Source organism: Hesperophylax consimilis, chromosome 14 (genome assembly GCF_061612785.1).
Source record: "Hesperophylax consimilis isolate HC1 chromosome 14, BYU_Hcon_1.0, whole genome shotgun sequence".
NCBI classification, from domain to species: domain Eukaryota; kingdom Metazoa; phylum Arthropoda; class Insecta; order Trichoptera; family Limnephilidae; genus Hesperophylax; species Hesperophylax consimilis.
In genome coordinates, this window is record NC_142849.1 from 16,800,266 (window position 1) to 16,822,597 (window position 22,332).

Consider the following 22,332-nt stretch of genomic DNA (forward strand, 5'->3'; position numbering starts at 1 on the left):
ATTCGCCCTTATTCAGATGACCGCCCCATTTCATAGAAAAGTTTTCCCCTTAACGTGTTTCATTCCCGCTTAATAGTCGCGTTCCAGGCGGTTCTCGGTGGAAAGAAAATCGGTCTCGTGACAAAGCAAACGGACCATTAGGATAGAAACGCTAGTTATTTTAAGCATACGTACGATTTTTTAACGGGACTAGTAAACGGGCGGGAACGCCCTTTGTGGCACTGCCAATACAACTTTATCCGGGTTTCAAAATGACCGCCTTCCGTGCGGATAATGTCTTTCTTTAAGCCATCATTATGTTGCGAATGAAGTATGCCGGCTGCCATTACGAGAAGTATAACACTAAGCGATTATATTACGATGAAAATTGAGTATTTGAACATGTAGGGACGTTGCGGTGCTAGGAGCAGATGCGCCCTTTATAGTTAGGGTAGTTTCAAGAAACTTAATACGTGTCGTGCAAGGTCTACGTATAAGTGAAATTCCAGCAAATGTGAAATTATGCCACCGTTCCCAAAGTACACGTTACATCTCTCTTGTCACTTAATAAGCTGACCGTAATATTTCCGCGGCTTGTAAAGTCTTAGATATTTTGTATTACTAAGACTTATAAAAATACTTTGTATTCATCTGTTAAGTATTCAATTTTTGAGAAAAGCTAGATTTTCTATTTATTATATGCTGTACAATAATTATTTGCTTTTATCTCGTTTTCTTTATTCAGCAATCATAAGACTAGTGGATAAGAATCCATGTATGTGCAATGACATCTTTAAGGCTACATTGCAAAGTGTTAACCATTACAGTAATCAACAAGTGCTCAATTAGGTAATTAATTGTAGGTACTAGCTCTACAAGTTTTTCTAGAATGTGATTAAAATATCTTTGTAGATCTAATCGCGATTAAAAGAAAAAAATAATTATGCAACTCCCTGACACGAATAATAATTTATAATTAAGAAACTTATGAAGTTTTTTTTTCTTTATGTATTTGAACTTTGCCGTTTTTCTACAAAGCTTCGAACGAATAATTAAGGCATCACTGCTTACTAGTTTATAAATAACTACTTAAATTCTGCAGATAGGGGGTGTACATAGTCTTAGATAACATTTTCCATTTTCCATGAGCAAGCTTCTTAGAATGGGAATGCATTCGATTAAATATGGTGGCTGGTGCCTACCCAATTTATCCCCCAAATCACATAGCAGCCTTAAAAGTACATAGAGCCTTTCCTCCTTTCTGCCAGCCAATGATTGCTCCCGCAATTTCCGTTTCCCGTTCCAAATTTGAATAGACAATAAGCGTTTGGCGGGAACTTTCTTGGATGATCGCTTTCAAGTTGGTTAATTTTATTTGATTAGTTGGCGCGGTGCGGTAAATCCTCTCTATCGATAATGATCGCTCTGTTCGCAATGTCGTATTAATTAAGTTCGATTTACACGGAATGGTTGCGAAGCCTTTTGCGCCCTTTGATGGGGGGTGACTGGGCTGTGTACTTATACCCACCCCTAGACTACTTAACTGCAAAGTTGTAGCACGCGATGAAATTATGAACCTGCGACGGGAACAAATTATTTGTCTAACCACCGGAAATTGACAGCATTTCTACTACGTTTTTCTTATTTTTGTATGTTGTTGTCACACCCTTTTGTATGTTGTTGGTGGCTTAATAAAAGGTAGGATAGGAAATCATAAAACATCCAAATCTCTTAAAGTTAGGTACATTTAAAAATTTTTTAAAGTTTAGATTTTTTGAACCGTCCTGTTTCTTACAGCTGAATATTTACACATTCCCGGTGAGCATTAATGGACAATTTTTTAGACGATTTCACGTGGTTGTCCGTCAAAAAAAAATAATAAAGTGATACAGCAGATTTTTTGCTAGCAATGTATTATGTTATTTAAAAGCCAAAAATATACACATTTATATTTATTTTTTCTATATATCAGCATTTTTGCCATGTGCCCTTTAGGTGTTGTCAAATTCGTTTTAACAATTTCTTAGCTTAGCTATTTTCAGGATTTTGGTGTTGTTGGAAAGATCGTTAAATGTACTTTCTACTTTTGTTTTCAACGTATTGTGGATAATGATTAAATATTTAAAATAAATTATATTATTAAATCCTTAAAAAAATTCCATTCCACAAAGTTACGATAATCGTGTGTGATTGCGAACCAACAACCCGCAGTATTTTTTTGAAACCTATTTTCCCCACCGCAATGATTCAACTAGCTGCCATTTTTTGGCTCACTCAGTTTAACAGTTTAGTTTATAGATTGAAGAATTCAATAATATTCATAATAGTTAGTAAATTATACAATTACCGATTCAGTTAATATTTTATTTGACAAACATATTTATTTATTTGCGTTATTTTTTGTTTAATTTGGTAGACCATTATGTAATTTCGTAGCATAGAATTTAATATTTCTCTGTCCAAAAAATGTATTCAAAATGGGAGTAACCAGTATATTTTGGCTTATTACTCTGGTTGAGTATTTATGTTGGGCAGTGGAGTATTCAGATGTGTTTTTTACTCTCTAATAAGTATATTTGGTTATTTTTTAGAGTTTTTCTAAAAAAATTGTATCTTCTCAATATTTTGTTAATTTTTATTTGTGACATAAAAATGTATGGTTCGTTTTCCAACAGTCTCCAATATCCCTAATTACAGTTTTTTTTCTCAAATTTCCTCAATCTCAAAGGGATAATTTCTCGAAACTGTTCCCTAGTGATTGACGTATTCTCTGAAATTCATTCATATTTGGAACTTGGGGTATTTGAACCAGTAAGGGGACGTTACATAATATAAATTATATTACCCCGTCTCAAATTGAGATTTCTATTTTACATTTATCGTAAATATTATATCGCTCTATTCGTGTAATATTATCATGTGTATTTAAATTCCTCATATTAAATCATTCTGATCCTAATATGTAGATAGTAGATTGCTGACGTTTAGTTATTATGTTCTTGGTAATATTGTAATAACGTATTTTATCTGATGTCAACTTCAATCGTTACATCCTGTGTATTTCTATTCATCGTATTACCGTTATAATTATTAAATAAATATTAATTAACTTGCTGTGATTTTTGCGCTCTGTTTTAAACTAGTGGATTTTGAAACAAGATAATGCTAGTCAGACAGCAAATTTGTATGGAACATCACTTCTAAGGCGCTTTACAAAGAAATACAATTGCCGAAACTTTAGTTGAATTATCTATTGTATATGTATATCATAGATAATTTTATTTGTTAGCTATTATAACGATGAAACGAGGTCTGATAAGGTTACCGCTTAACAAAAATTAAACCTATACGTTTCGCAGGCTGTGATGTTGTTCATGTTTGAGGGATAGACCGTCAGGTATAAGCAAAGTAAAAGACACCTAAATAATATGATGTAAGACCTAGGATATAATTAAAGTCTTTCAAAAGACTAATTTCTACTAATACATAATAACTCAACCAACGACTAACTTTCTAATAAATACATAATATCTCAACCAGCATTTCCTTTCAGTTTTTCCACGAACACTGTGAAAATTGGTTATTATAGTTTTATTTACAATTGCAATTCCTTGCCATCATTAACTCCTCTGCATCCTACGCTCGGTGGAGGTTCTCTCAAGGTGCTTTAACTCTTCTTAATTCATAAAAAAAACTTAACCATTTCAGCCATTCTCATTGCGGTGTTCATCCGTACTATTGCAAAAAAACTTAACCATTTCAGCCATTCTCATTGCGGTGTTCATCCTTATTATTGCAAAAAAACTTAACCATTTCAGCTATTCTCATTGCGGTGTTCATCCGCACTATTGCAAAAAAACTTAACCATTTCAGCTATTCTCATTGCGGTGTTCATCCGCATTATTGCAAAAAAACTTAACCATTTCAGCTATTCTCATTGCGGTGTTCATCCGCATTATTGCAAAAAAACTTAACCATTTCAGCTATTCTCATTGCGGTGTTCATCCGCATTATTGCAAACAAAAGTTTTGAAGTCTTCGCGTTTTAATAATATAATCTAGAACAATCGAATTATCAAGAAGTCTTTCACATTATATCATCAATTTATATGATCTCCTTCCTTCTAGGACGATCTCAAAGAAGAGACATTATTCTATGGACGATCTCTATTTTATAGAAATCAAGGTGAAGTAGGTACCCGGCATCGCCAGGGCTTTACGCAGACTTTGTAGAAATCTAATGTAGACAGCAACCTACCTCTTGTTTTGAAGGTTAAGCGTGCAAAATTTCATCAATCTCGGAATAAAACTGTACATTTATATACAAATAAAATTCATGCCGCCACAGACACTCTTCTTTATACAAATAGATTAGATAGATTTTACAATTGGTATAATTATAGCTAGACATTAGTGTTAATCAAACCCTGACACCCCCATTCCATAGAACCTTCAACCTCCCAAAAAAAATGTATATAAAGCTTACACGAGTTCCTGGAAGGAAGATTTCTTAATATAAGATCAGGTATTCATAAAGTCTTTCTGATTACCGAGAATTGTATAATTTGAATAGGTACATATGTCCTCTTTAATGTGAGCTAAATTAAACATGGGTACACCAACTGTCGCATGTCTGTGGGTATGAATAGAACATTACATCAGCACAACCAACTGGTGAATATCTCACGGCTTGACATTTTACCCACGGCAGTAATTATTATTTAATATTCTGGCTAAGCAATTATTTCATCAATTTTTGATCTGAATGTGGGAGTGGGACTTCCAATCGGACATGCTATTTTAATTTCCTATGGTTACAATGTAAAGCCCGAATAAGGCACATGCAACGTACAAGTGTTTGGAAAATGGAAAAAAAAATCGAAAATGTACACCAATTAAAGATTGAAATTATTACCTAGCGTACTAACTTTCTCGCCATGTTCTTCTAAAACGGGTGTTGATAAAATTAACAGTGGTCTAAAACAAATTTATGTGTTTATATTGTTAATTCAAATTAATTTTCGTTTTTGATTTTCTTTGCTGCGATTTAACTCATGTATTTGAAGACCAATTTATGTCAAATAAGATCGAGGAAAAAAAAATAGGTATAATTATGAAGACTTTAATGGTATCTTCTGAGGGTTTAAAGAGCTATTTCTGGCCTTTGTGCTAGATTTTCGCACAATACCGCCTTTATGAAAACATTTTAAACTATATTTTGTGTCTTCATCCTTGACACTGACACTAGTTATTTGACCGAGTCATTTTCCCCGCTCGTTTTTTTCTAATGCTTACTAGTGTGTCGAACAAACTTCCGACATCCTTATTTTCTGCTTTATTTAAATTGGTAATTTTTTTAGAAAAAAGCTAGCTATATTATACGATATTCCTCGATTTTTTTTTTTTTTCAAAATGGATGAATCATAATATATAATAAAATATTTGTATACAACCTCTACAAGATCTGAATTAGCAAATCTATTTATTCGGCCCTCTCTTCAACCCTTATCAAATCCAAGGGATCCATTGTGAGATATCACGTATTATTTGAATATTGTGACTCTTAGGGCCGGTATTTTAGTTGCTTTTTGCTCGGCTTAGAGGATATTTACGTTCGTCAAGTCTCTATCGTAATCCTGAAAACCCGCCCTCTTTTCTCGAATATTTATACTAATTAGTTGCTAATCTATTGTCAGTTTATTTTTTTTTAAATAAAACTAATGGAGTGCTTACTCTGTTCTTACATTCGTATTAATTCTCCTTTGTGAAATATGTTTCCCCTACTTATCGTTCTCATTGCTAAATGGCTTTTTCCTGAATATTTCAAAGCAAATAATTTCCGCCCAATAAACAATGATATATTTCCAAAAGAAAATACGTGTGCATAAAAATACGCACCATTCTGGGGTACTTATCTTAACTTCGAATAAAATCTTTATTTCATTATTTAATACATTTCTTAATGCTCTATTCCCGGATTTATGTAACGTTTATACTTTTCATAATATTGCGTTTAATGTTTTGGAAAAATCCGTGTGTGGAAATGAACCTTTCATTTATTTTATTTTATATCTTTTATGAACATCAAAACGTACTTCTTGCATAACTTAGTTTTAAGTGCCTACAGAAATAATTTTCAGATGCTGGAAATTTGTATTCATGACTTGATTCATACTTAAGATTGTATCACTTTAGTGTTTACTATATAAATATACCAACCCTCATAGAAACCTGAAATAAAATATAAAAATAGAGAGCTACCCATGAAAAAGAAACATTTGATTCACGAATGACAAGTTTGATAGTCGTTAAAGTATGAAAAACGTAAAAATACATTATATGTTTAGAATACAGACAAAACAAAACAAAACAAAATACTACAAAATACTTGTTGTATGATCTAACCTGGCCTAATAATTACATTGAATCGCAACTTCACAATGGATTAAATCGACAAATATACGAAAATTAATTATAGATACAAACAACTACAGTAATTTTGGAATTTAAAAAATATAAATTGTTATTTTCCTCACAATTTGAAAATCTTCAAAGGAACACACGATGTTCACACGTAAAAGTATCACAAATTAAATGACAATGAATCATTTCAAAAAAGTTAAATCATCGTTACTACCTATAGCAGATATAGTTCCTACATATAGCAGAATATCAGCTGATGTGCGTCTCACAAAAACTCTCGAATCGTAAGCTCTGCCGCAATGAAATTAAAACAGTTTTTCCTATTTAAAATTTCTTGATCAACTCACATATTTTCAGATATTTCATTCGTTAGCTATGTGCTTTGAAATTTTCATTCAACTGTATGCATATAAGATAATCTCTCCTTCTTTTGTTCCATACTGTTCCACTATAAAGCTTGGTCCCTGCGAAACCGGTTAAGCTTAAATATAATTAATTTCGTATTTTAATACTAGTGTTTGTGATTGAATATTTAAAAAAAAATAAAATTCGAGGAATATCGTATAATATAGCTAGCTTTTTTCTAAAAAAATTACCAACCTACTTTGAGTCCAATGCCATTAATAGCATACCCGCAGAACTCACCCAATGTTTTTATTTATCTCTGGCAGTCAAGATTCATCTGAGAAATAGGAATGTCAGTCTGAATCGGGAAGATACTGTTATTTATTGATCATTGGTAGAATTATGTTGGTATAGCGGAGCCCCCATGCCCGGAGAACATAAACTCAAATTAACTCTTCCTGATACGTTGTAAGTACCAACGCAATCCATCGGGAATACGAATATTGGATGATTGTATAAATAATATGCCACATATTTTGGCATGAATGTAGGTTTTTTTGTTATGTCTTCTGTTGGTAACTGGATTATTACAACCAAAAATCCAATCAGACTTCATTCCTACAAGGGCAACCCTTGAATAAAAGTAACTAGCACAGTTATTTGAAAAATAAGAGTTTTCCAATAAGAGGTGTTATTTTGATATTCAATCGTAAAATATCAATGGTTTCGTTGCTTGTGTGACACGTAGTGCCGTCTTGTTGAAAGTAAACGTTGTCCAGATCAATACCATCCAATTCCGGCCATAAAAAATCTTTAATCATCTTTCGATAGCGCAATCCATTCACCGTAATTGTTGCTCCAGCCTCATTTTCGAAAAAGTAAGGTCCAATGACTCCGCCGGACCATAAACCGCACCAAACAGTCACACGTTGAAGATAGAGAGGCTTTTCAACAATAACTCTTGGGTTTTCCGAGCCCCAGATGCGACAATTTTGCTTGTTGACGAAGCCACCAAGGTGGACATGGGCCTCATCACTCAAGATGATTTGCATTTGACTCACTCAAGTGAATTTTAATAATTTCAATGCGTTTTAGAATCGTGTATCGTTTTTTTTTATTGGCGTAGTTTCTACTTGCCAAATGTCAAAAAATAACAGCTTCAAAAGTAACATCTACCGAAATAGCGGGCTGTTCAAAATAACAGCGCTTATTGGAAAACCCTGTAGTATACCGCGTCACAAGTCAGCATAAATTGAAGTTCTATTGTAGAGAAGTAATAAAACATATCATTTAGAGTTTTCATACGATGCGAGAATGCATATCATAAAATACCAAGTGATCAAAAAGTTTGCGTAAAATATATTTAGAAATTTTTGCCGATTTCGATTGTCAGAAATTTGCTATTTTCAACGAATCTGAATTCGTTTAAAAAAGAATGCGAGAATTCGTGAAAAGCTTCATTAAATAATATTTGTATATATATATGTATAGCTATATCGTGAAAAATCATCCGAAGGGTTGGCGCCATCAGTGGATTTAATGAAGCTTTTCACGAATTCTCGCATTCTTTATGTTTTTCCTTCATCTGAGCGTTCAACGGAAGCTATATGCATTACTCTGAAACACACGTTTCAACGACGAGTATGCAATAGTTCCACTGGCTTTGTGCAATCGTAACTGGTGCGGTATTACATAATATATAAATAAATCATAAAGAAATCTTTATGATTTGATCCATTTTTTTAATATTACTTATTATTTATTTTACATCGAGATCAAAAGAATATGAAATACCATTGCATCACTTTTATCTACAACTCCATTCCGTTTTTTCCAAAGTCTTACGCCGTTTTATCTCGAGTCTCTATTCGCAATTTAGAGAAGATTGAAATTCCGTCCGTCGCAAGAAGCAATCAGTAATCGGTCAATTTCATGAAAATTGACATTTCAAGATTTATCGTTCCCCGCGGGACGAATGGAAAAATTGAGACCGATGGATTTGGCGTTTGACAATAGAAGCCCGTTTTGTGGACGACATTTCGCTACGTCCGCATTCTTAGCAAATAGGATTTCAAATGTCTACCTCCTCGTGTCTACTGCGTCCCGGAATCAAACGTATTATATAATTCCTACAGCACATTTTTACCTTACAATTGTGTTCATTTTTTAACTTTTCTTTCTTTAGAAAACTTTGACTGATGGTACATGGAGAAAATGAGTACTGGCCATTTATAAAAAATCTTTTCAAATTTTTGGTTATCCGGTTCAAAACGGGATTGCAGGACTTCAACGAATGAATTAACACTTTCCTGATACATTTCGAATACACGATGTTGGAACACGTGTTCGTTTATCGTTTAACTAAAAGTTTATCATGACACATGTTCATTTCAACAAACACATTCCTTCGTTAAAGGCCTGCAATCCCCTTTTTAAACCGGATTATCAATAATTTGAATAGATTTTTAATAAATTATCAATACTCATTTTTATCGTTGTACCTTCTTACAGGGAAACAATAATAAATAATATAATACACATTATTAGTATACAGATAAGTTTTGTAGAGTTAATTTTTTTTTGTTTTTGTTTTTAATTTTTTTTAAAAGAAAGACAAACATTCCCGGGTTACGAATAACCCAACAATGTTTGAAAATCTCCTACTACCACCACAGAAAGCCGAAAATGTTGCTTGTGTTGTGATGAAGGACTTAGCCAGCCGAGGAATCGAACACGCGACGCTCGGGTGAGACCCAAGCGCTATGCCCACTCAACCACTGACCGGTAGTTGTATTATAAACATTTCTAGAAAACAAAATATACAATTTCAAAGCTCCACAACGTGATACAGATTATATGGAGGACTACAAATAGTCGAATTGACCTATTCAAAATTCAAAATTCAAAATTTAAAAAAAATATTTATTGCACAAAAATACAGAGTACAACGGGTATAGCTTATAGGTTACATCCTATTTCTTCCAGCTAACCCAACAAATACACATTATATTACATAACCCAACGATTACATGTTAACAAATGTATGTAAATAATAAATGAAAAAACAGAGGTATTTAATTTATGTTAGGTATTCATTTAAGGTGTAGTGGCAATTGTTTAAAAGAAATGATTTTAGTGATGATTTAAATTTAATATATGTCGGTTATTTGTTTGATTCTACGTGGAAGGTTGTTATATACTTTAATGGCCATGTAGTGTGGTCCTTTTTGAAATATAGTTTTGTTTATTTTGGGATTAATAAGTTTTCTGTGAACCTTTTAGCGTGTTTATGTGTTGAGTTTTTTTGTGAGAACTTTTCTGGATATGATCGAACTAACAGGCATAACTCCATTATATATATATGTCCGTATCTGTCAGAAGTTTGAGATTTTAAAAAATTGGTCTACATGAATCCCGGTGATCAGAGTTTGTAATTTTTCGTAGGCACTTCCGTATTTTATCATTTTATTTTATTTTTATAAGATCTAAATATAAAATAATGTGCAAATATCAAGATACCAGAGCTTGACTATTCAAGAAATTTTTACTGCTTCAGAAAATAGAGATTTCTTCTACAGAGCAAAGTTTATCATTTAAGCGGACACAACCATTCTCATGGACCTAGTAATTATTAAGCACCCTTAATTCCTCCAATTTCTCCTGGATCCACCCCATCAAACAGTATCTATGTATATAGTCGTACTATCCAACCTAAAGCTTCAACGGACCAGTAGTAAATACTAAATACCTACACGGTATTGGAATAAATGTAAGTAGCAAACGCGATTATTTCCTCTTTCTCTGTTTGTCTGCGTCCGGAAGCTTTCCGCGGTCAGTCGCCGGCTTCCGGAGATTGATTAATGGGCTCTGTTGAATGGAATAGTCGCTGGACCGGATATCGGCACGTGGAGAATGGACTACTTCACGTGTGAGGAGTGCGTGATATAACGTACTCACAGAGCTTTATGCTGTGATATCGATTGTAATGTGCTAATGTCGAGAGTCGAGAAATTATAGATCATCATGTAACGTTCCTCATTATTTGGGGAGTACTGTGAAGCTAAAATATGTGAAAGAGGGGATGGAGAAGGGAATAAACATGGCTTAAGCAATTTCGAGCAACGTTTCAATTCTGAATGGTTGTCTCTCATATTGACCACACAGAGAGCGTATTCCACTCTGGAACAAGTTGCGTAAGTAGGTACTTTCCGTGGTGCAAAATAATTTTTTTGGAAATAATCCAAAGTTTGAATCCGTGACATTTGGGTCAAAAACATCAAATCGTCTTATCTTTTTACTAATTAATTGAGTTGGAATGAATTTTTTTGGTGATTGATTTTTATTTTATATGATTTATTTGAGTAATTCTTTCCGATAAGCTATCACGATTCAAAGAATTATGAACCTTATCAACCTTCGAGTGTTCACAAGATATGGCTTTAGTCTCAAGAAACATTAAAACGTTCATCATAAATCCCCTGACTTCACCTCCGTTACAAAACTACGACAGCAGTTAATGATGTGTTTTATCCCCTCCGATATCAGTGCAAACCATTTCTGTAATGTTCTATCTCCCGATGAGATAATGACTTGCTGATCGGGGCGTAATGTGCTAAGTACCTGTATCACATTTCGAGCCATACGTTCTACTCAGTGGACCAGTGCAAACTCTACCAATTTTGAGAATCTTTATTAAATAATATTAAATAAAGTCGCTATCTGCGTCTTTACGTTTGCGCTTAGTTCTTCTAAACTACAAAACGGATTTTGATAGGGTTTTCACTATCATTTAGAGAATTTCTTTCTAAACATTTATATATATATATATAAAACATGCATATTACATTATAAAAGTAGAGAAAAGTCGATGTTTTGTAATCAAGTCGTAAAAATTATATTTTCGGGCGCGCTTATATTGTTAACGCTGTCTAAAACTTATGAGATAGATCAACATAATGTACTATAGAATTATATATCTTAAAAAGGCCTGCAGAAAAGTCTACCTTGGTAAATGTCTAGTCTATCTCCTAACGGTAACGCCGGGTACACGTCAGCTAGTTTGTAATAAAAAATAAATAATTTATTCATGTTTATTTTTATTCATTTCGTTCCGTATACCAACCCCTGTATTATATACAATAATATATTACATTTTCCTTCGTGTTTCAAGAAGCAATAATTTATTTTGCCTCCGATGCATATAATTTGTTATTTGTTTTTCTTTTGTTCTTAAAAATCAGTTACAATTTGACTTACCATGTCATACTTTTGTTCGTAAAAATCAGTTACAATTTGACTTACCATGTCCTACTTTTGTTCGTAAAAATCAGTTACAATTTGACTTACCATGTCGTACTTTTGTTCGTAAAAATCAATTACCATTTGACTTACCATGTCGTTGGCTGAGTGAAGTTGTAAATACAAAATGGCATCTATCTATCTAAAAGCATAATACAATGTATATAGAATAATGCCTGCAGCTTAGCTTTGTTTTTTTATACAAATTCATAGTTTTATTGAGAGGATGATGAAATTTTGCACACTTGACGTTCAAAATAAATAGAAACCTAATATCTACATCTGATTTCGGTAAGCTCAGTGTAAAGCCCGGGCAACACCGAAGACTTTAGCTAGTTACTAATAAAGATTAAGGATTCTTTCTTCATTCTTCGGGTAATAATTTCATCAACTAATTAAAAAAATTATATGTGTATTTGTTAAGTATGTGTTGTACTTACAAAATTTTAAATTTAAGCCATCAATATTGAGCTAAAATTTTACATGTGTAATGTATCTATTTTAACTACTTTCTTTCTAGTGGGAACTGGGAACACAAAAATGTTTAAAACTTTATTTAAAAACAAAATACTTCACAATAATGTTTACAAACTTCAAAGTCCAACTTTTTGGAAACTAAACCTTTTAAAAAACTCGACAGGTTTTTTTAGTGGTGTTTTTGTTAAGCCGCCGTGTATGGTTATATGCGGGCGTGTAGAGAAGTTCGGTACATTTGGCTAATGCATTAAGTCCGTTTCAGACCGGACAAGATGAATGGTCATATTATTGCAGTGTAATGGCCATCTAAATATTTTGGTTCAATGGATGTACTCGGAACTCGTTGCCTGGGCGGTGAAAATAATGGCGCATTAATCATGTTAGTCATGTTACTGCTAACAAATAGCATATTATATTACGAATATTATGTTTCGTTGTATTATTATATTCATTTGGGAGGCGGGTTTAGGTACCGCCGCCCCGGAAACCATTTATTGGATAACCAGCACCCATGCCATGGGTCACCCCAAGTGGTTTGCCAAGTTTGGTGATTTAGTAGGGGTGTCCAGGTTTATCGGGCTAAGTGTGTTCAGGATGCGTCTGCGTGACCTCCCAGATCGAGAGAGGCCAGTTTGGGGAGACCCTTTGACTTCTCCAACTGGTCTCTCGACCCTTCGCCTTGCGCCGCATTGTTAGAGATATATTCATACTTCCATCACTCCTGGACACCTCATACCTTTCACCTTCCCAGAACTATATCTCCTTCCTTTACTTAAAAAAGACCCTCAACACAGCATCCAAAAAGACGACACAGGCCCTCAGGAAAATTATTTTCCTCAGGGTCTCCTGCGTGGGGTTAATGTAAAATAAATCTTTATTATGAACCGCTGGTCCATAATAGTCCAAACCAAAGTAAAATATTTTGTTAAAAAAAATACAGATTTTGTTTTATGATAACGCATTACCATTACCTACTAAATACCAATAAGAACTACTTTTCGATTTTCAACAAACTTCGAAACTGCAAAATCTAGGTATCTTAAAGAAAGAAAAATATTGTTTTTACTAAAATTTGTTGAAAACGTATAAAAAATCACATTGTACTAAATTTAGCATTCACTTCTGTAGATCATCACTTCTCACACCTACAATCGCATAATATACACACTACAAACATCACCTGGCAATTACTCAATATAGCTAACAAAATAAGACATTACAAGGAAACATATTGTCTTATGTATGATGTCTGTAAATTGTTTCTAGCTGTAACCAGCGTACAGTTTTGTATTTATAATAAAAATAAAATTAAAGATCATATTTCCGCTCAGAAAAAACTTAATCACATTTTTTTACTATCATATTTCATAACAAAAAGTTTGAATAAAGTTTAACGCAATCAGCTCTGTCTCAATATAAAAAATATATTAATTTATACATAACCTAACCTAAACCAACCTAACCTAACACTAATGTATGTGCGCAGGTTCCAAGTTGCTTTGCAAAACAGCCTTTTCTTTTATAGTGATATACGCGCTACCGCCTTCTTTTGCCAACGTTTAGGACAGCATTACAGTGTCCATCATCAGGGCAGATGTATAAAGATTGATTTTCTAGATTGTTATTAGTCAAGAAATACGGAATCATTTACATTTACTGAATTTAAAGTTACTGTTCTTAATGCTAATAGAACGCCGTCATTGCGCCTCTCAATTTTTACATCGTACGGGTGTTTAAAATTTTACGTGACTATTATAGACTTAGAGGTCTTTGTAACCTATAAACCCTCCTAAATTGCATGTTTTTGATCGGGTAAAGATTGTGTTGAAGTGCGTACTTATGTATGTGGATGTGATCCAGTTAAGCCCAGTTTAACTCCACTTCTCTGAGAGCTTTTAATAAATTATAATTTAAGACGGTTTTTGCGTTTTCTTTTAGTGTATCCATCAATTATCGAATACCAAGAATTATTGAGCTTAGTCCCGCCGTCATTATTGATATCGGTGGCCGTAAAAATTTCACATCATATCCCGCCTTTTCGTCATCATTCGTTTCCTTAGAATAAAGAAAATGTGTTTATTATGTGTTCATTTTTCATTCCGCACTTCAATTATTGTATCTGTAATTTTAAACAAATATTTACAATTACTTTACGAAATAAAACACAACATACACTGGTTACTTTTCTCGTGACTGAACTGACTGAAGCAGAGGGGTGTTCTTATTACTTATCGTATTTAATAATATTATTTGCATTGCTCCAATCAAACCTACACGAATGAGAAAACTATAAACCACTAATTACCGAGGGTAGACCTTAATTCAATATACATTCTTGCCTCTAATTAATTCGAAGAAGTTCTTGGCTGGGATGATTATTATTCATGGGAAAGTACATAGGCTTTTCTCTGTATTTGATTATAATTTAACCTAATTTGAAACCACAGCTTACGGCATTAAATTAGTTATCTGACTGCTGTACAGTACATTGAACTCTTAGAAGGAGTTACTGTCACCGAAAATATCTTCCATTTTCATTTATGAAGAAAACTAGCAGTATCCTTAATCCTTATATTACAGTAATGCTTTCCTTTGTGATTTTCTGCTTATCTTTGACTAGCTTTCTATCAATTACTTACTATCAACTGCCTAATTGAAATTGATGCGAAGCAATTTAATTAGTAAAGTACCTAGGTATTGCTCAAATTTCAAACGAAAAACGTCGTCGATAAATTGGTTAATTCATTAAATTTCTAAAATTATTTTCAAATTCTGATGAGGTTTATTCAAGATCTGTTATCATTTCAGTTCTGTGGAGCAAATGCCCATAATTCACAGAATTTTAAAATAAACGTTTAAATTTGATGAATTGTTCAAATTCTGTGAAACAACCCATCGTGTTTCATTATTATTTAATTAGGAAAATTTATTACTTGTAAAAAAACCAATAAAAATATTATTTTTTCATTTTCAAACTGAAAGCTCGTCATTGAGTTTTTTTCTTGGTATTTTGGCCTTCACTCTATTAGGTACAGAGTGCTTAAAAGACATTTTGACTTCAATTCAATATATTGGAGTTTCTTCGAAATACTTTTTTAGCGAGGATGGGAACCGTAGAGATTTGGGCGTAGACACATTACGCTATACGCATCATGGTTTGGCCTATTTCAGCATATCGCTCGCCGTACGTTCCCATTAATAGTGCATTAGGCAGTTGATAGTAAGTAATTGATAGAAAGCTAGTCATAAGCAGAAAATCACAAAGGAAAGCATTACTGTAGTATAAGGATTAAGGATACTGCTAGTTTTCTTCATAAATGAAAATGGAAGATATTTTCGGTGACAGTAACTCCTTCTAAGAGTTCAATGTACTGTACAGCAGTCAGATAACTAATTTAATGCCGTAAGCTGTGGTTTCAAATTAGGTTAAATTATAATCAAATACAGAGAAAAGCCTATGTACTTTCCCATGAATAATAATCATCCCAGCCAAGAACTTCTTCGAATTAATTAGCGCCGTACGTTCCCATTAATAGTGCAAGGCGAGCGATATGCTGAAATTGGCCAAACCACGAGAAAATAGCGTGGTCTATCACGGGCTTAAAGCAAATTTTAAGCTTTATTCCACTTGTTTATTGTTGAACCACCGTACCAATTAATTGTTTGTTTGTTTGTTCTTGAAATCAGTTGAGACTCTTAATAATAATAATTTATATAGCGCCGTTTTCGTGAGAGATCACCTCAAGGGCGCTGTACAAATATATTTCTTAAATAGTTAACACTTTATGCGGTTTCACGTTGAAAATAATACTTACGCCATTTATTGACTTATCGCCATAACGGGGCTGGCAGATTACGCTATACGCAACTTGGCTTGGTGTGTCACAGGCTTAATTGTTTATTAAATGCCTGGTCGTCATCTGCATTGCGAATTTGGTCTGAATTTTTCAACCCTAATTATTATTAATGCAAACTACAAATTGTTTCTAATAATACAACTAAACGGTCTCGATCCATCAATATTATAAAAAATATGTTGACTTAATGAAAACCACGTTGTTTACGAGGCAAAATCTTTAAAATTTATTGCAACTTTGATGTTTAGTAAAGCAAATGACTTTTCCGTGCTTAAATGCTTGTTTTTATCAAATTACCCTACCCACGTGTGTGCTGTAAAGAAACATATTATTTTAAGTAGGTTATGGTTAATCCACGTTTCAGGGTTGGTTTTGTAAATTATTTCAAGGGTGAGGCAATGGCTTTGAGTTCAGAATGTTCCTGTGTCCTATGTAATGTCCTAAATTCCTTTTGCATTTTGAAGTGTGGAGGTGTAGTCCGAACGAGGAACGTGCCGGAGACTCAAAGGAAAAAGGATATTTGCTTCTTCCCGGCTTTATTCAATGGCTGAGGATTATAATATTCGAATTGCTGTTTATATATTTCAAAGCATAATAATATATAAAACATACAGTATACCGATAGCATAGTATAGCCGAGTATACATAGTTAAGTTGGTTTATAAACTTTTATGTACAAACGTTTTTTTTAATTCTATTCTAGTCCTTAATGACCAACCAAGGTACCAATAATATTGATTTAAAAAGCTGGAAGAAACTATTTAAGGATGCATATTACGTATAACTTATTAGATTCTGCTGTTAGCAATAATTTAAATAATAGAAGACATAGATTTATATTTTTTATTACCTACCGATTGAGTATGTGATGTCACTACATTTAAAAAATGAGTTCTAACGAAGTGTGCTGACAAAACGCTTCTAAGATCTGTTTTAGATGAAAAATAATTTCCCACGGGGCCTATGTCATCTTTTGGGATGTTGTGTGAAGGGTTTTTTTAAGGAAAGGAGAAAGAGGAAAGAGTGGAAGATCTGGGAAGGAAAAAGGTATGATGGGTGAATATGAATCTGGATATCAATGTGTTCAGAAGTGAAGGACTTTTGAATTCATCCCTATGCAAGGCGGTGCAAGGCGATGGATAGAGAGTCCTGCTATAGAGGTAAAAAGATTTCCCTCAATCTAGTCTAGTCTAATCTAGTCTAGTCTAATCTAATCTAGTCTCTCCAAGTTACTCGGCTCACCACACTGTAGGTGGACAGACGTATCCGCCGCCAAGACTTCCTCAACCCATGAACCCGGTCATCCCTACTAAGTGACCAAACGTAGCGAACCACTTGGGGTGACCTATGGCAGATGTGTTGGTTATCCAATGAATGGTTCCTGGGGCGGCGTTACCCATGCCCGCCTCCAAATCGAAGCCCACAAAAAGCTTGACATTAATAACTTTGCAGGCGACCAAAGTAGGAACTGAGGAACGAAAAAACCATCGTTTTTAATCCGTAGATTGTTTTGTATTGCCACCGACTGCAAAGTTAACGTGTCAAGTTGTAGATTGAAAGACATACAATATAGTCAGTACATATTATTTAACAGGTAGATATTTAATTGTTGGCTCAATTTCTGTACCGTTTCTCTACCTTCGTAATTCCAATAAGTGTCTCTATTCGATTTTACAAATCATAATGATTTTCCCTTCATCTGATCCGTCCCTGTTTACGAGTCTGGAGGTATTTGTATGAGGAATTGTCTGCTTTAAGGCCGGCTGTAAACAAAGGTCCGACAATATCCCTAATTCCCAACCCTTAGCTCCCATCCCAACCCCCTGAAATTCTATCTCTATACCCAGTGAAGACAATATATTGAACAGTTGTGTTTCAATTCTCGATTTTTAATTTAAGTTTAAATCAAGTTTTACTAAGCGTATCATTTGCCGCATTTGAAGAGATTTTAAATTATAATAAAATGAATAAAATATATACCTTTATAATATTTTTGGCTTGTGTACTATTTAAAATATCTCCATAATATAACCTAATAGTGTTGATATCTCTAGACAATTTCTTCGGCTCGACAGTTTAACACATCGGTTTAACTATAAACTGCCTATTATAATTATATTATGTTTTTTCAAACACAACAAAGTTATTTTGAGGCACCATTTTTATCCAAAATAATTAAGTTTTGCATACTTCATCGGGGTATACTTAATACTACCATACCCTGATGAAGTATACATTGCTTACGAAACATGTTGGTTTCCTAAACAATAAAAAAGTGGTTCAAAATAGGTGATTATATATTTTGGATAATATTATGGTTTTGTAATTGAAAGCTCCGTTATTCTTATATTGTATTTCTGTAACATGATTGCGCCGTTTCGTTTTTCCAAGAAGCTCTTACGGAAGGAAGGTAAAAATGAAGTTATGTCAGCAGTATGCCTACCTAAATCTGTATTTTTACAATTTTTTTTGTTCAGGATTGTTAAAAACAAAACAAAAAGCCTCGTAAATTTTGAAACGTTATTCTCATATGGAAACTGTCGGAATGCAGTTTGCGCCAAAAATACGTTCACATTACATTCGATTTCCAATAAAATAAAATACTTTTCTTGAAAGTAGATGACAGACTCTTTCAGATTATAATATTACAAATCCGATATATGCAATCAAAATATTAAAATTTTGAATGCAAACAAATGTTGTGACACAAAAGTGACTTACCGATGGTTTTTATCGTGTAAACTGTAATTACTACTTTAGACGAAACTTAAAAAACATTTATAATTAAATAATGCTATTATAAAAGTTAATGTCACTTATATTCTTATGGATATTTCCCATAAGAATATAAGTGACGACTTCTCGTACATATAAAACACTTTTTAATTGCTAAGTGCTGCTTCGTAGAATTATTTTCAATTTTTCGGAAGCGTTTACGGTAGTTTTTTTAATGCAAACCAAAAGTGATTCTATCTTTCTAAAACTATTTAAATCATGTCTTACCGTAATACATAATTTTTATAAGACCGTGTCGGGCTGCGATATATTTCCTCCAAAAAGACTCCACCATTGTTTGTTGTCTGTGAATAATATTTCCCTAAATTGCTCAAGAGGTTAAACAATTGTTTCCTGTATTAGTTTTCCTTGGTACTATTATTATTTCAAAGACTGTTTTTTTTAGATATTTAACATTTTTTCTGTGGCGTAGATAGGTACCTACCTACCTTCATATGCAACTTTCATTTAGTAGCTTCCAAAATGTTCAAACTGCACGTGGAACTGAATTTATTTATTTATTTTATTGATTCATGATTTAGAGACTGCATGTGGTTTTTTGTGATATTTCACCCTCCATGCTAGGGATGACCCTGTGTTATGGCGGGTGAATTTTACAGTTTGCGGACATAAAATAAAAAAAATTATTTTAATGTTTGGGTTTCATAAATAATTCTCGAACCTACGTTCGCACTTCAGGCCTATTCTAGAATCCATTTACTCTAGCAAAAGTAATAATACCTTAGCACTACGAATATTTTATTCGGAATATATTACACATTCAAAATCTGATTGTAGGTAATTTATGTCTTATATATAAAAAAAATTATTGCCTTTCTTTTATAATAAAAGTAACAGTTCTTTGCAACATAGGTACTTCTATTGTTATCACACAAAACATGCGACAGTCATAATCTTGTACAACTAAGTTAGCAATCCGAACCAAATTGCAATTTTACTAGCTACGTGGTACGTGCTACGTTGTAGAGTTTTGGTTATCGGGTGACAAAACAATGATCTCGGATATTTAACAACGCAATATGTTTTTATTACATTTCGCCATATTTCCCTGGCGTTTACGTAAAATCTAAGCAAAAGCTTTAATGTTTTATTGAACCCCTAAATTATTATTATGCTCAAGCTTTTATTTTTATCACGTTGGTTCCGAACCACATTTCTGATTTCTGGATTAATATTATTTCGCGATTTTCATCTGCGTACATTGATAATTGTTTAAGCTTTGGTTTGAGTTTCACGGCATTGTAATTTTACAGAATAACCCTTTGTATCCCTTGGATTTACGATGAAGGATTGAAAGAGAGCAATGGAATGGCGTTTTAACCGGATTATAAATCTGCGGAGAATTCGACAAAACATTGAAAATGTTATTTTATGTAATCTCAGCTCAGGGCCGGCCATGAGCTGGCGCGATTGGAGCAGTCCGCTCCGGTCGCCGACTGAAAACTAAGAACGAATTTGAATTGAATTTATTCCAACGTTTTATGTATTTACACTTCATTGTACATATGTAGGTAAAGGTAAACACCTAAATAATTATGGCAATTTCTTCCAACCATGAAGGAATACTCCATGCTTTATAACCAATCATTAAAATGCATTATACCGCAAGGCTTCTCCCCAACACTGTTTTTCTTATGTTGAGTTATTTTTGGATAGCACCTACCTCCTTTCGGACAGCATTACATGGCACATGTGCCCTGACACATCTGCCCTGATGATGGGCAATGTAATGCTAGCCGAAAGTTTGGCTAAAGAAGCATAATATCCCAAAAATAACCCACTATAACACTTTTGGCCGTAAATACAGGGTTTTCCAATAAGAGGTGTTATTTTGATATTCAATCGTAAAAGATCAATAGCTTCTTTGCTTGTGTGGCACGTAGCGCCGTCTTGTTGAAAGTAAACGTTGTCCAGATCAATACCATCCAATTCCGGCCATAAAAAATCATTAATCATCTCTCGATAGCGCAATCCATTCACCGTAACTGTTGCTCCAGCCTCATTTTCGAAAAAGTAAGGTCCAATGACTCCGCCGGACCATAAACCGCACCAAACAGTCACACGTTGAGGATAGAGAGGCTTTTCAACAATAACTCTTGGGTTTTCCGAGCCCCAGATGCGACAATTTTGCTCGTTGACGAAGCCACCGAGGTGGAAATGGGCCTCATCACTCAAGATGATTTGCATTTGATTCACTCAAGTGAATTTTAATAATTTAAATGCGTTGTTGAAGCGTGTAGCGTTCCATTTTTATTAATGGCGTAGTTTATACTATTCAAAAATGTCATAAAATGACAGCTTCAAAAGTAACATCTACCGAAATAGCGGACTATTCAAAATAACACCTCTTATTGGAAAACCCTGTATTTCAAATCTCTTTTTTCTAATTGAATATGTGGAATAAGCAATATGGCGTCTTGTCTTTTGACAGTTAAATAAATGTTTCAAACCTATATAGGTAATTATAGAAATGTTGACGTTTTCAATTATCGAGTTATACTTTCAAATTAATGCTTCTCTGTAAGAGTAGTATTAAATATTGTCATTGTGAGTTGTAAACCTTATTAATTATATGTACTTTATCCTTTAATAAATAAAAAAAATTAAAAAATATGTAGTCAAAATTCCTTGAATGTGAAATTGTTTTAAACCATCACTCGATCTCAGTAGTGCTCTCGCAAAACTTATGTAAATGTATATAAAGTGGTAGTTCTGTGAACAGTACCTAGTAGGTACTTACACCTCGCGTCCAAAAAAGTAAGTTTCTAATTTTCTCTTACTTAGGACGGGTTGTTTCATAGAATTTGAATAATTCATCAAATTTCACAGTTGATTTTCAAGTACTGTGAAGGTTTTATTCAAGTTCTGTTATTATTTCAGTTTCGTAAAACAACTGGCCAATAATTATATAACAATTGAACATGAATATAACCTTCACAGAACAATCATGTTTGAAATTTGATGAATTGTTGAATTCCATGAATGAAATTTGAAACAACCCGTCTTTAATAAACCAAAACCAAAATTTCCTCTGCAATCAAGTATGTACTTAAATACCTACCTACTTAATTATAAACTGTAAATTTTTTTTTTTTAATTTCAAATTAGGAATTTTACAATCCGTCCAAAGAAATGTCACCACATCAATGACAATTCTT

General features: G+C 33.4%; 1 protein-coding gene across 2 annotated transcripts in view; it reads left to right on the top strand.

The window, feature by feature from the left end:
* The window catches only part of Tl (toll like receptor), a 454,990-nt gene that overhangs the window by 423,532 nt on the left and 9,126 nt on the right, over positions 1 to 22,332 (top strand). The gene's annotated exons all lie outside the window — the stretch shown is intronic.